The sequence below is a fragment of the Sapajus apella genome, unplaced genomic scaffold (assembly GCF_009761245.1).
Source record: "Sapajus apella isolate SASKATOON/1434 unplaced genomic scaffold, GSC_monkey_1.0 scaffold72, whole genome shotgun sequence".
In the NCBI taxonomy this organism is placed as follows: Eukaryota; Metazoa; Chordata; class Mammalia; order Primates; family Cebidae; genus Sapajus; species Sapajus apella.
Window position 1 is genome coordinate 520324 of NW_022437012.1, and position 12518 is coordinate 532841.

The 12518-nt window shown below is 53.3% G+C and overlaps 1 long non-coding RNA gene across 1 annotated transcript in view; it reads left to right on the forward strand.

Annotated features, from left to right (window-relative positions):
• LOC116531724 overlaps positions 1-3960 on the forward strand; it is an 18147-nt gene extending 14187 nt beyond the window's left edge. Inside the window, exon 3 of the long non-coding RNA XR_004260550.1 lies at positions 3849-3960. This is a non-coding gene — a long non-coding RNA (uncharacterized LOC116531724). The remainder of the gene's footprint in view (positions 1-3848) is intronic.
• The last annotated feature ends 8558 nt before the right edge of the window (positions 3961-12518 follow it).

The following is a 12518-nucleotide window of genomic DNA, read 5'->3' on the forward strand; positions in this document are numbered from 1 at the left end:
CGCCACCATGCCCAGCTAATTTTTTGTATTTTTAGTAGAGACGGGGTTTCACCATGTTGACCAGGATGGTCTTGATCTCTTGACCTCGTGATCCACCCGCCTTGGCCTCCCAAAGACAAGTTCTTAATATTGATATTTTTTCCCCAAAAATTTCCATGTGAGATTGGCTTGCTGTTACACCTTGAATTCCTCTTTCTTTTCTTTCTTTCTTTCTTTCCTTCCTTCCTTCCTTCCTTCCTTCCCTCCCTCCCTCCCTCCCTCCCTCCTTCCTTCCCTCCCTCCCTCTCTTCCTTCCTTTCATTCTTTTTCTTGAGATGGAGTTTGGCTCTTGTTGCCCAGGTTGGAGTGCAATGGAGCAATCTCTGCTCACTGCAACCTCCACCTCCTGGGTTCAAGCGATTCTCCTGCCTCAGCCTCCTGAGTAGCTGGGATTATAGGCATGCACCACCACACACTCAAACAATTTTGTATTTTTAGTAGAGTCAGGGTTTCTCCATGTTGGTCAGGCTGGTCTCGAGCTCCCGACCTCAGGTGACCTGCCCACCTCAGCCTCTCAAAGTGCTGGAATTACAGGCATGAGCCACCACACCCGGCTACACCGTGAATTTCTTACCTACTGGAAAACCCAGCAGCTTCCTCACCACTGTTTGGAGCCAATGTGGCCCCTTGGCTAAGTCACTTTATGTGGCTGAGGGTTGATGACAGTCGCAAGAATGGCGGGGAGGGCGAGGGGTCTGCTCATCCACCCATGTGGGGCCTTTTTGAAGAGTCTGTTTTGGGTGGTGACCAAGTGCTGAGGCAGCAGCAGCGTGCCCCTCGGTGGTGCCGCCGCCTTCCTAGCTCACACTCCCCCTTCTCCTCCCGGGGATTTAGAGCTCCCACTCATCATTTGGCTGAAGTGTCAAGTATTTCCTTTCCTGGAGGAAATTAACTTGCACTTTACACTTCACACCTATAGAAATTTAATCATCTGCCAGTTGTTGGCATGACAGAGAGATGGCTGCTGGCCCCAATCTCTTCTATAAAATATGGCCTTCCCTGTAAATCTAGGGGGCTGGAGGAGGGGGTCAGTAGCTGTTGGTAGCTGTTGGAGGAAAAAAAAAAAAAGGTAGCTGTGATACAAACCCCAGGACACCCACCCACCCAAAGAGCCAAAGAATAGTTCCTGTGACATTCCACCTTCCTTCCATGTAGTCCCTCTTGGTAATCTACCACCAAGCTTGTGGACTTCACCCCAACAAAATTGTAAGCATTGTTAGGTTTTTGTGTAAGACTCTTGCTGTAGCGTGGATAGCTGTGATTGGTGAGTCAACCGTCTGTGGCTACCAGTTACACCGAGACTGTAACAGCATTTTTACCTTCTGTACAACAAAAAAGCTTTGTAAATATAATTTTTTTTTTTTTTTCAGTGTAGACAGTCTTTATTGGCAGGTGTTAGGAGTGCAAAATAGCAACAAATCCAGGGGAATGTGCAAGGCGGTTACAGGGCTCCCCTCCCCCACGTGAGAGCCCTGTAACCAAGCCAGTGGGGCAGGAATGTTGACTTGACTGTGGCAAATTTAGGCTCAGCACCCTCCAAAGAACAAGCTCCCAGGCAGGAGGGCTTCTTGCAACGCAAGGGGGAAAGGAGTGACACCCTAGAAGGGCCTGGGCTGTGACCCACCCTGGGCTGCTTGGCACCTGTGCACTGCCCACCTCAACCCTTCAAGAGGAAGGCTTCACAGCTTAGGGTATCTATTTCAGAGAACCAGGCTAAACCCAGCCCTCCCCAAACCCAGGTAGCTGCCTCATGCCTCAGTTTCCCTCCCCCTAGTGATTACCCAAGTTGGACCATCAGGCCTGGTGGTGGCCCAGCCTAACCCAAAGTGACCTGTCAGACCTCCGTAGAGGTCTGACCTCAGTAGAGGGCTGGTCCTTCTAAGTGTGCCTCTGGATACAAGCCCTGGAGTCAGTCGGTGGGTAGAAACTGACAGCTGGCAGGCATGACCAAGGGAAGAGAAGACTGGCAGCATGCACTGGTGTCCATCAGGCCACCCAAGGTGTCTCCAAGGCCCCTCCCTTCACCTCAGTGGACTGTGGAGCCAGGCGCTGGGGTCCAACCCTGCTCCACCGTTGGGTAGCTTTGGGCAAGTCATGTAATCATTTAGTCCTTCAATACAACAATATCAGGGCCGGGTGCAGTTTGGGAGGCTGAGGTGGGTGGATCATTTGAGGTCAGGAGTTAGAGACTAGCCTGGTCAACATGGTAAAACCCTCTGTCTCTACTAAGCATACAAAAATTAGCTGGGCATCAATGGCACGTGCCTGTAATCTCAGCTACTCTGGAGGCTGAGGCAGGAGAATCACTTGAGCCTGGGAGGCAGAGGTTGCGGTGAGCCGAGATCGTGCCACCGCACTCCAGTCCAAGCGACAGAGTGAGAGCCTGCCTCAAACAAAACAAAAACAAAATGAAAAACAATATCGGGTTGTTGACAGCATTAAATAAGTTAATACACTGTGGGAAGTAGAAAAGTTCCTCTTTCAAGTTTCCTTTCTTGTTAAGATTAAATCATAAGTGTGCTAACAGCTCTTTCTTAAGCCCTATCCTATGTAGCTGTTAAATATGCCGTGCTTACAGGCACGTAGTACACTATGTCCTTGTACCAAGATATCTGTGCTGGAGGTTCTCACAGGCATATCCCTGCTCTCCATTGCTTTTACCTGTTTAGAAAAGTTTTAAGTTGTTAGCCAATCGGGTTTTAGTTTAGATTGTGAGGTCTGGCTCCAGCCAGTGGAGATCAGACACAGCAGTAAGGACGACCCCAAATGCATAAAGGATACATGTGTCTGTTTTCCTTTGTTCATTGTATTCTCTGGCAAAATGGCTAGTAAGAGTACCCTTCCTGCAGTCCAGGAAGTAAAAATTGCCTTGCTAAAAAATTCTTTGTCTCAGTGCTAATTTTTCTTTGTGGCACCGAGCATCTGCTTCCAACATACACTGAATACGGAAAGCACTCAATAATTGTTACCGTTTCTATTACTGTGATTTCTTTATCATCATCAGGCCTTCATCATCTGTCTCCATGTAAGTGCCACTGTCTCCCTGCTGGCCCCTGCCTCCAGCCTCCCTCTTGTCCATTTTGCACCCAGCAACCACAGGATGCTTTCTAAAGGAGCCCTCTGCGAGGCAAACCTGACCCCTCCTGACCCGAGGCCTCCAGAGTGCCTAGGGTCCCCCCAGCCCCAGCCTGGCCCCCGCATCTCCCTGTCTCTCCATCCCTCCCCAAGCTTCCTGTGGGTCCCAGCTCACCCTTTCCCACCCTGGACCTCTGGCAAGCTTCTCTTTGAACTTCACCTTCTCGCTTTGGTGTTGCCCTTCTGCAGGGATCATCTCCCGGGATTCCTCTCTTCCAACGGCCCTGTGCTATGGTCTGAAAGTTTGTGTCTCCTTGAAATTCATATGTTGAGACTTAACCCCCAAGGCAATGGTATGAGGAGGTGGTGCCCTTGGGAGGGGATGAGGTCATGAGGGACCCACCCCCCTGAATGGGATTTATGTCATCATAATAGAGGCCCCAGAGGCTGCCTTGTCCTTCCCACCACATGGGCCACAGCAAGAAGAAGCAGTCTGTGAACCAGGAAGCAGCCCCTCACCAAACCTGCTGCTACCTTGATCTTGGACTTCCAGCCCCCAGAGCTATGACAAAGAAACTTCTGTTGTTTCGAAGCCACTCAGTCTGTGACGTTTTGTTCTAGGAGCTGCACAGATTAAGACAAGCTGTGTGCCTTAAGTGTGACTGTGTCACTGCCCGGGTCACTTGGGGTCTCGGGGCAGTCGTGAGTGAAGGTTCTGTCTTCTCTATCAGCAGGTGAGATCCCCAGACACAGAACCAAGGTCTGCCTTCATCCTGGGGTTTTCAGGGCAGAGGCCCAGATCCCACAAAGGTGATGTGCTCAGGAAGCCACAGTGGAGCCCCAGATGCATCATGTGAGTCATGCTGGTGCCACAGGCTTGAATTGGGCTGGCAACAAATAGGCTGGGCGGTGTCCAGTGGGCATTACCTCTGGGCTGTTCTTACTTGGGGCAACGTCTCCATTATCTTGGGGCAGTGCCTCCAACATCTCTTTCCAATTCAGCAACTGCACAACACCTGACTTTTGAAACAGACATTGACATCCCTGCCTGAAGGAGCCAGGACCAACTTGCCTGGAGGATCTGTGCATGGGGGACCTGCCTAGGCTCCCGCACAGCACACGCTGCAGAGCCAAGCACACAGGAGAGCACAGGCCCCACTGCCCTCAGACCACACATGCAGACCCAGCTCACCATGGGCATGTGCCCCCAATCAGACCTCTTTACGCAGCACTTCAGCCTCGTGTCCTCTGCCACACCCATTGTCCCACTCACCCCGCCCTCTCCGCTCACTGGAGCTGCCCGCTGTCCTCACCCCTCTCCTAAGCAAAGAGCCTTCCTCCCCACAACCAACAACTTCGCCTGGAATGAGTTTTCCTTGTCCAACTCTCTACCCATCCCCAAGGCCCAAGGAAGGGGAGGAAGAGGAAGCAGGGGTAGGGGGGTGTTGGATTGTATTGATTATCTATGTTCTAGCCCTTCAAGAGGTGCTTTACATCTGGTCCCTCAAGGACTCTACTCTGTGGGACATTCCTTGGCTAAATTTGTCCTCTAGATGAATTTCTCCCCCACAAGCAGATCCACCAGTCAGGCTTCCCCCATGACCTCCAGGCACCCCTGGAGAAATTTGTCCCCACCCACCCAACCCGAAGACTTGAGTCTTATTCACCAGTGATCAGTGACTCACTCTAAACCGGCGCTAGCCAATCTATAGGACGCCAGCAATAGATTCATTTTAAATTTTCCAGGAATCATATTTTTTGAAAGTAAAAAGAAATTGATTATTCAACAAAGCATATCCACAAATGATCATTTAAATATGCATTTAACATAAACAAGTAATTAATGGTTAATGTGGTCCTTTTCTTGTATTTACCTTGTGGGAAGTAGAAAAGCTCATTTTTAAAGTTTTCTTGTTAGAGAATAAGTGTGCTAATAACTTTGTTAAGCCCTATCCTACGCAGCTGTTAGTCCTGCCATGCTTACAGGCACGTAGTACATTCTGTGTCTTTTTATTTTAACCAAGATATCTGTGCTGGACATGCTCACAGGCATATCCCAGCTCTCCATTGCTTTTACCTGTTTAGAAAAGTTTTAAGTTGTTAGCTGATCGCGTTTTAGTTTAGATTGTGAGGTCTGGCTCCAGCCAATGGAGATCATTCACAGCAGTAAGGACGACCCCAAATGTGTAAGAAATAAATTTGTGTGTTTTCCTTTGTTCTTTGTACTCTTGCAGCAAGATGGCTAGTGAGAGTACCCTTCCTGCAGTCCAGGAAGTAAAAATTGTGTTGCTGAAAGATCCTTTGTCTCAGTGCTAATTTTTCTTTGCGGCACCGAGCATCTATGTATTTTCAACAATACTGTCTTTGAAATGCGGTGCGTATTTGACACTTTGAGCTCATCTCCATGTGAACCAGATACTGTTGGCTGCACCTGCTCAGTGGCCACCGTCCTGAACAGAGCAGCTCTAGACGTTCTGTAACTCCCCTGGATGCAGGGCACAGCTTTCACGTGGGAAGTCTCAGGTTCCTCCTCAGTGAAAGGGCAATGGCGGTAGTAGCTACATTATAGGGCTGTTGGGGAAATTTAAGTGTTCCGTGAATGCTGGCTGCTGGTGGGCATGCGCGTCTGTGCGCTCACACCGTGGTGTGTGTTAAGCATTGCCCTTGTCAGGTGAACTATTTTCAAATTGAATTTCCCTTGCTTATTCACTCAACAAGAGTGTATTGCACATCCAGGAATGCCAGGTGCTATTCTACCTGTTGGGTCACAGTGAACAAGATGGACACACTCCTCGCCAGGTGTGGGCCTAACAATGCAGGTTGGTAAGCCTAGAGATTCTGCTCAGCCCCTGCCCTGCACAGCTGCCCTCAGGGCTTCCAGAAGTTCCGACTGTGGCCATCTCCTTTCCTGTTGTAATGTGGAGAAAGGTACACTAGGTGGCACTATTTGGCCACATTCTGCTCTCAGCTCCTGGCTCTCTTCCAGATGCCAGATCTTCAAACTTCCAGAGCCCCAGATTTCCCAAGACCACCAAGACTATTTGAGACTCTAGACTCTCCCCAAATTCCTGTCTCCCAGACCCCACACCTCCCAATTCTGCACCCCCCACCCTGTGACTTTCCATACACTAGATTTCTAAGTTCTCCAACCATCCCAGACTCCCAAACCCTTAAGACCGAATCCCAGAACGCCCCAGACCCCATAACCTCCAAGCCTCCAAAACTCTCAGAACTAGATCCCCCAGACCCCAGCACCTCCAGCTTCCCAAACCCTGCTCCTCGGGCCCCAAACCGTTTGTCCCTCCTTCCCTCCAGACCCTCAGACCCCTAGGCTCTACAAACTGCCCCCATTCTTCAGACCATTCTAGACTCCTTAGACTCCTAGGAACCATCACAGCCCCGCAGCCCCTCAGTGTCCTAGACCCACAGACCACTAGATCCCTGGGCTCTGCACACAGATATAGACCCCCAGGCATCAGCCCTCCCCAGGCTCCTCAGATTCCCCAGGTCCCCCCACCCCAAGATCCAGAGTTCAAGACCCCTCCCACTTCCCAACAGAGTGGAGCTTAGGGCAGGGGGAGTGGGAACTGACCACTTTCTGAATTGGAAAATAGGCCCCCTGCCTCCACTTGGCAAGGTTCCAGACACAGAAGCTCATGCATACCACGGCTGTGAGGGACACGGTCTTGTACAGATGAGCAAATCCAGGCCCAGATAAGGCAGAACACATGCTCAAGGCTCCCAGCCTGTGAGTAGCAGAAATCCAGACCCGTGATTCCTGGGCTCACAGTAAATGCTAAAATGCTGGCCACGATCGGTGCATTGCTATTACTCACTCACGAAAGCACCTGCGGCCTAGCCTCAGCCGAGGCTGACCTCTCGGAGGCCCGACATGGGACCGTTCTATCTTCCGGAGACTGAACGATCAGAACACCACCCAATTTAGCAACATCTGCAAATTTAATTAACCAGCTGTTTATCTTCCTAGCTGAGCGATTAATAAAGGTGTCAGGCAGAACAAGGCCCTACACAGCTCCCTGCCGTGCTCTGAAAATCCCCCTCCTTCTGCTCAAGGGACCTGGCCATTTATCAGAGGGATGGGAGGGACGGGCTTGCAAGGACCAGAATGAAAGGGGAGCGGGGGCACAAAGCAGGGAGTTTCTCAGAGTCGCCACCCAGACATCGTGCCCTTGTTCAGCCACGCAGCCTGTGGGCACCCAACTCCTACGGTGTGCCTGGCACCGTGCTGCAGAGACATTCAGCAAACACAGCACGTGGTTGATCATCTACCAGAGCCGTAGCAGTAGGAAGGAAAATTCTAAGTGCAAACTGACATGGTCTCTTTCTTTACCGGAATTCATCAGACAGACCACTCACCAACCAGGACCAGCTGTGGTGCCATCACAGGAGAGTGAGTGGTGAACTGTGGACCTGCTGTGTTCAGAGCTGGACACACTTTCAATGAGGAGCCACAGGAAGCCGCAGCCTCTGCTGTCAGTGACGCTGTTTTGTTAGTCCTGTACGTTCGAACTTCGCAGCTACAATCACCCTAACGTCTCATGGATTCTGGTTTTTCTGGAAGCGTCTCAGATGACAGGAATAGGTCCTGTGCAGCTGCAGCTGGCTGCAGTCAGCATTGCTCATGATCACACTAGGGTGGCATCTGGCCATTCTGTCCCTATAGCTTAAGGAACGGTCTCCTAGATACGTGAAGATGGAGACAGACACATCTGGCCCAACACGGGCCTCTTGCAGGTGAGGAAACAGGGTGAGCTACAGCATCCAGAGGCGAGCTGGGGCTTGTCCGAGTCCACCCAGTGAGTTCGAAGTGCAGCCACATCTAAATGTCACCCTAGATGCTCTCTCCGGAACAAAACGCTACCCTCGGGCCTCAAAATAATGCCCTACTTCCGCCCTGACCCCAAGCCTCGGCTGTGCTCTGGGCCTGGGCTGCCCACCCTGACCCACGTACATCCTGGAGAGCCGGGGGGTTCCTGAGCGGGCGGGACACCGGAATGTATGCTCAGCCTGATAAGAGCGAAATCCCAAGACGCCCCATAGTGTTCTGGAGACTCTGCCTCATCTTCACTCTGCCCACAAAGCTATGGCAGCCTCTTCTTTCTCCAAACTCTCAGGCCAATGCCTTTGCTTTTGAGTTCACTGGGGAAAGAGCAATCAGAGCAAATATGTCAACGGAGCAGCCACGTCTTCCCTGCAGTTGGAATGGACAGACTGAGTCCCTGCCCGAGGCCCTCCCTGCACTCCAGCCCATCCCACCATCTGCCACGCCCCTGGTCTCCCTCCTGGCCCCGCAGCCCCAGCGCCGCCTTGGCCTCCTTGGCTTGTTCTTCCCCTTCTCTTGATCTTAAGAGGATTCTCAGGGCTCCATCCGGGCACTCTTCTCTGTTCTGCCCCCAGGTGAACTCACCCAGGCCATGGCTTTTCAAGTTGTCCGTTAGCAAGTGGCTCCCAAGTGTGTTTCCAGCCCCGGCAGCTCCCAGTGAGGAAGGAGTCCTTAATCACCTTCAGCCTTCTACATTGCATCTCAAAAGGAGAAGTCAGAAGTCAGCCAGAGGAGTTCTAACTCCTGCCAGCTGGTGCCGCTGGCCCAGTTAAGGATAAGACCTCTACTGCTAACCACAATCCCATCTCTGGATCACGGATATGGTATGGTGGAATCTTTCCAAAGGTATTGTTTTACTTAAACAGGATTACACCCCCACCTAAGGCACGCACCCCACGCCTGCTTCATGGACCGAGACCCTTTCACATGTAGTTTCTGGAGTTGTAAACCTTTAAAAGGGCAGGGACTTTCTTTGTTAGGTGAGCTCGGCTGTTAGTCAACTATATCTCCGTTGCTCGTGGCCGAATAAATCACCCCTTCCTTCCCAGTTCTGTTTGAGAGGTTTGTCTTGTAGCTTTTCTTGTTTTACCTGAGCTACAGGTTGGTAAAAATGCATCCCTCTGCGACTGGATGTTGATATAATCACCTCAACTTTAATGGGGTCCCCAAACAAACTCTCGATGTCCCCCACTCCTCCTCAACCTGCCCTCTCCTGTGACTGTCTGCTGCAAGACCAGTTCCACGTGGCTTTGGCCAATTTCACACAGCTGGGGTGGACAGCACCTTGCACCTGGCCCACGCGGGGTATGGGGTGGGGTGAAACTGCTCAGCACCCACGCCTGTGTCTCTGGAAGTGTGGGGCCATACCACGGGACCACCCTCGAGTAGCAGGGGCAGAAGCAGCTAGGCGACCCCCCCCCCATCCCCAGGCCGATGGTTCTGAGAAGCATCCCAGACTCTGGGAGGGCTCCCCAGCTTTCTTCCCTGCTCTGGTCACAGGCCCTGGGTCAGGCTTTGTTCTCAGGGGAACTCAAGCTGAGACCCAAAGAGATGGCCGCTTAGACTCCCCTTCAAGAAAGGACTGATGCCCAGCTGTAAGCAGGCCTCCAGCTGTGGGCTTTGCCTATTTCCGGGCTGAGGGCACACTATTCTAGAGTGGCCCCAGCGAGGACTGAGCAGGGCAGCGGTCCCCCTCCTGGCCACCTGAGAAGGGACGGGCGCGCTTTGCTCCGGCGCCCTCTGCTGGAGCACTCAGGTTGTGCAAGGAGGACGGCCTCAGGACGGCCAGCCCCGCCCACCTTGGGTCTTCCCTCTCCCCTTGCAGAGGGTGCCCCCCATACACTTTCGCACCCCTCACTCCCTCTCAGCGTCTGCTTCCGAGACATTCCATCTGAGACACGGTTTGATAAGGAGCAGGAGAATGGGCATGCCAGTGAGCTGGACTGAGCCGGGGGAGAGTTCAGACGGGGAGGAGGGTTACCTGAAGGCACTGTTTAATTAATTTAATGTCCCAATATTATTACTGGGCTCCTGCTCGGCTGTGCCCAGGGCAGATGGAAGCCAGACTGTGACCACCTGGGATCTGGGAATCCTGAAGAGACACCAGGGACTGCTTGGGTCGGGCTGGGGCTGGAAGCTCTGCACCTGAACCAGCCGAGAGTCCGAGCAGGCATAGTGAAGAGGCGGCTTCTGACCCTGCCGGACAGTGCAGGCCACCCTTCCCGTCTCCTAGAATGAAGAGGCGCTGCGATGAGACGGGCCCCACCGGCAGGGGCGGACCTGGAGCCGTCTTTCCAGGTGGAACACTGTATATCTTAAATGAGGTGGCCCCTGGATTGAATGCTCCTCTCTGCCTCTCCAGATGTGCCTTACAGCAGGTGGTCATCCCGGGCTGCCAGTCTCCCTGGGCTGGGGCAGTGCCTGTCGCTGGGCGCAGAGAGCTCATGGGTCTCCCAGCAGTCAACTCAACTCGGTGTGCACTCACTAGATGCTAGCCACGTGCCAGCAGCACCGGGCATGGCAGGGAAGAAAACCGCTCCTGTGCCAAGGAGCCCTCAGTCCTGGGAGGAGGGGTGACAAATCCACAAACATGCGTTGTCACGCCCAGGAGAGGTGCCAGATCCAGGAATCACGAAGGCACCAAGGAGGAGGTCTGAGGGCTTCGCTGAGGAGGCGATGCACCCTGAGACCTGAAAAGTTGGGGAGCCAGCACTGGAGGTGGGAGGGAGGGCTCCAAGCAGGGCTCCAGGATTCCCCAAGCACAGAGGGGGGAATAGCAGGTGTGTTGATTGTGACGGGGTGTGGAGAGCCCCAGGGCAGGGGGACAGGAGGCAGGGTTAGGCTGGGTGGTAGGCGGGCGTGGTGCCTGGGACCCCAGGAAAGGCTGCAGCCACGAAGGCTCTGGATTAGTGCCCGAGGCTTCTGCTGGCAGCTGACGGAATGGAGAGGGCAGGGAGGTGGGCAGGGAGAGGCGAGCTGGGAAACGCTGAGCTGGGCAGAGGCAGTGGGAAAGGAGAGGAGAGAAACTGAGGGGGCAGGGTTGGTGAGACTCGGGAAGGGCTGGGTGGGTGCCAGGAGAGTGGGGAGGGGAGAGCAGCCACGCCTCCCCACCCAGCTGGGTTCTTTTCATACTGGAGTTGGAGTTCGGGCAACTTTTGTCCTCTCTGCTCCGTGATCCAGGGTGAAGAGGGGGTGAAAACAAGACCTAGCACCTCTCAGTTTTAGAATCAGCCACTATCTTTTCTAGTTACAAATCGATGGCGGGAAGTGGCTGGGAGAAGTAAGATTTAGCCTCCCAAACAGGCAGCAGGGAAGCAAGCGGCCAGGAGCGCTCCCAGCAGCTCATTTGCATTTCAAACAGCCCGTTTGTTTTATCTCCTAATTAGCATACTCACCCTCAGCTGAAAACGAGTCCATTAAAGGAGACTCTGCTCCAGGCTCGACTCTCCCGTTAAGTATTTTTAAAGTGCATGATTAATACACTTGCCCGGCACTGCCTGGGCTGTGCTGGGGGGTCAGGGGGCAGCTAAATGAAAGAATATGGCTGCACTCGGCGCTGACTGGTGATTAGTCACTGCCTCTCTTCTATAAATCATGGCAGATGGCAGGAGCTGGCTGCGGGCCCTCGTGGGGAATGAGGTACTGCAGGCGGGATGAACTGGGGTCCTCCCGGGGAGACCCCGGAAGGCCCCAAATGTGTCGTGTTGTTTTTCTCCGCCCTACAGATCCCGGTGTCCACCCCGTCCCCTGCTGGGAAGACAGGAAATCTCACTTCTCGCTTGGATCTTTTAGGACCCAGTAATGACACTCTCAATTTTGGTAATAGTCAACTTTGGGGTGGGGTGAGTCAGGTACAGTGCAATGTTTGTATATATTTTATCTTCAATTCTCCCAACCCCATTTTCCAGATAGGAATTGTGAGGCTTGGCAAGGTCAAGGCCTCGCCCCAGGTTCAAGGCAGACACAGGTATTGTTCCCAGCTGGTCCCACCCAAAGCCTGCTCCTCGATGGCCTCCCTTCTGCACTCCCCAGGGGGACATCATCAATGCAAGGCCCAGAATGAAGGTCCTGGAGCTTGCACAGCTGCCCCCTCCCTGAGACCTCGGCCCTCTCCATCCCTGGGGGCCACCGCAGGCTTTCCCTGGGACAGGGACAAGTTCACCTCACCGTGCACATTCAATGGTGTTTTTGTCTCTTGACTCGTCTTTCCCAGGAGATGATGGATTTCCTGGAGGCAGGAAGTGTGGCCGCGACCGGACCCGGCATGGGTCAGGCTCTGGGGTGGGTGACAAATGTGTGTCCGGTCCACTTAGCTGAGCTGAACTGCAGTGCCCAGAACTCCCTTTCCTGCACAGGCTTGGGTTATCTTGGCCCCAGGGGAGGGTCTGCACTCGATGCAGGGGCGGAGGGAACAGCAGCCGCGTCTTCCTTTTACACTCAGAAGGTGTGGGGGGCCGGTGCCTCCCAGCACCCACGGGGCTCGCAGGTGCTGCTGATCTCAGGAGATGGATTTGGTGTCCAGGCAGCTAGGGCATAGCTCTTCCGGTCCAGCCAGACCCTC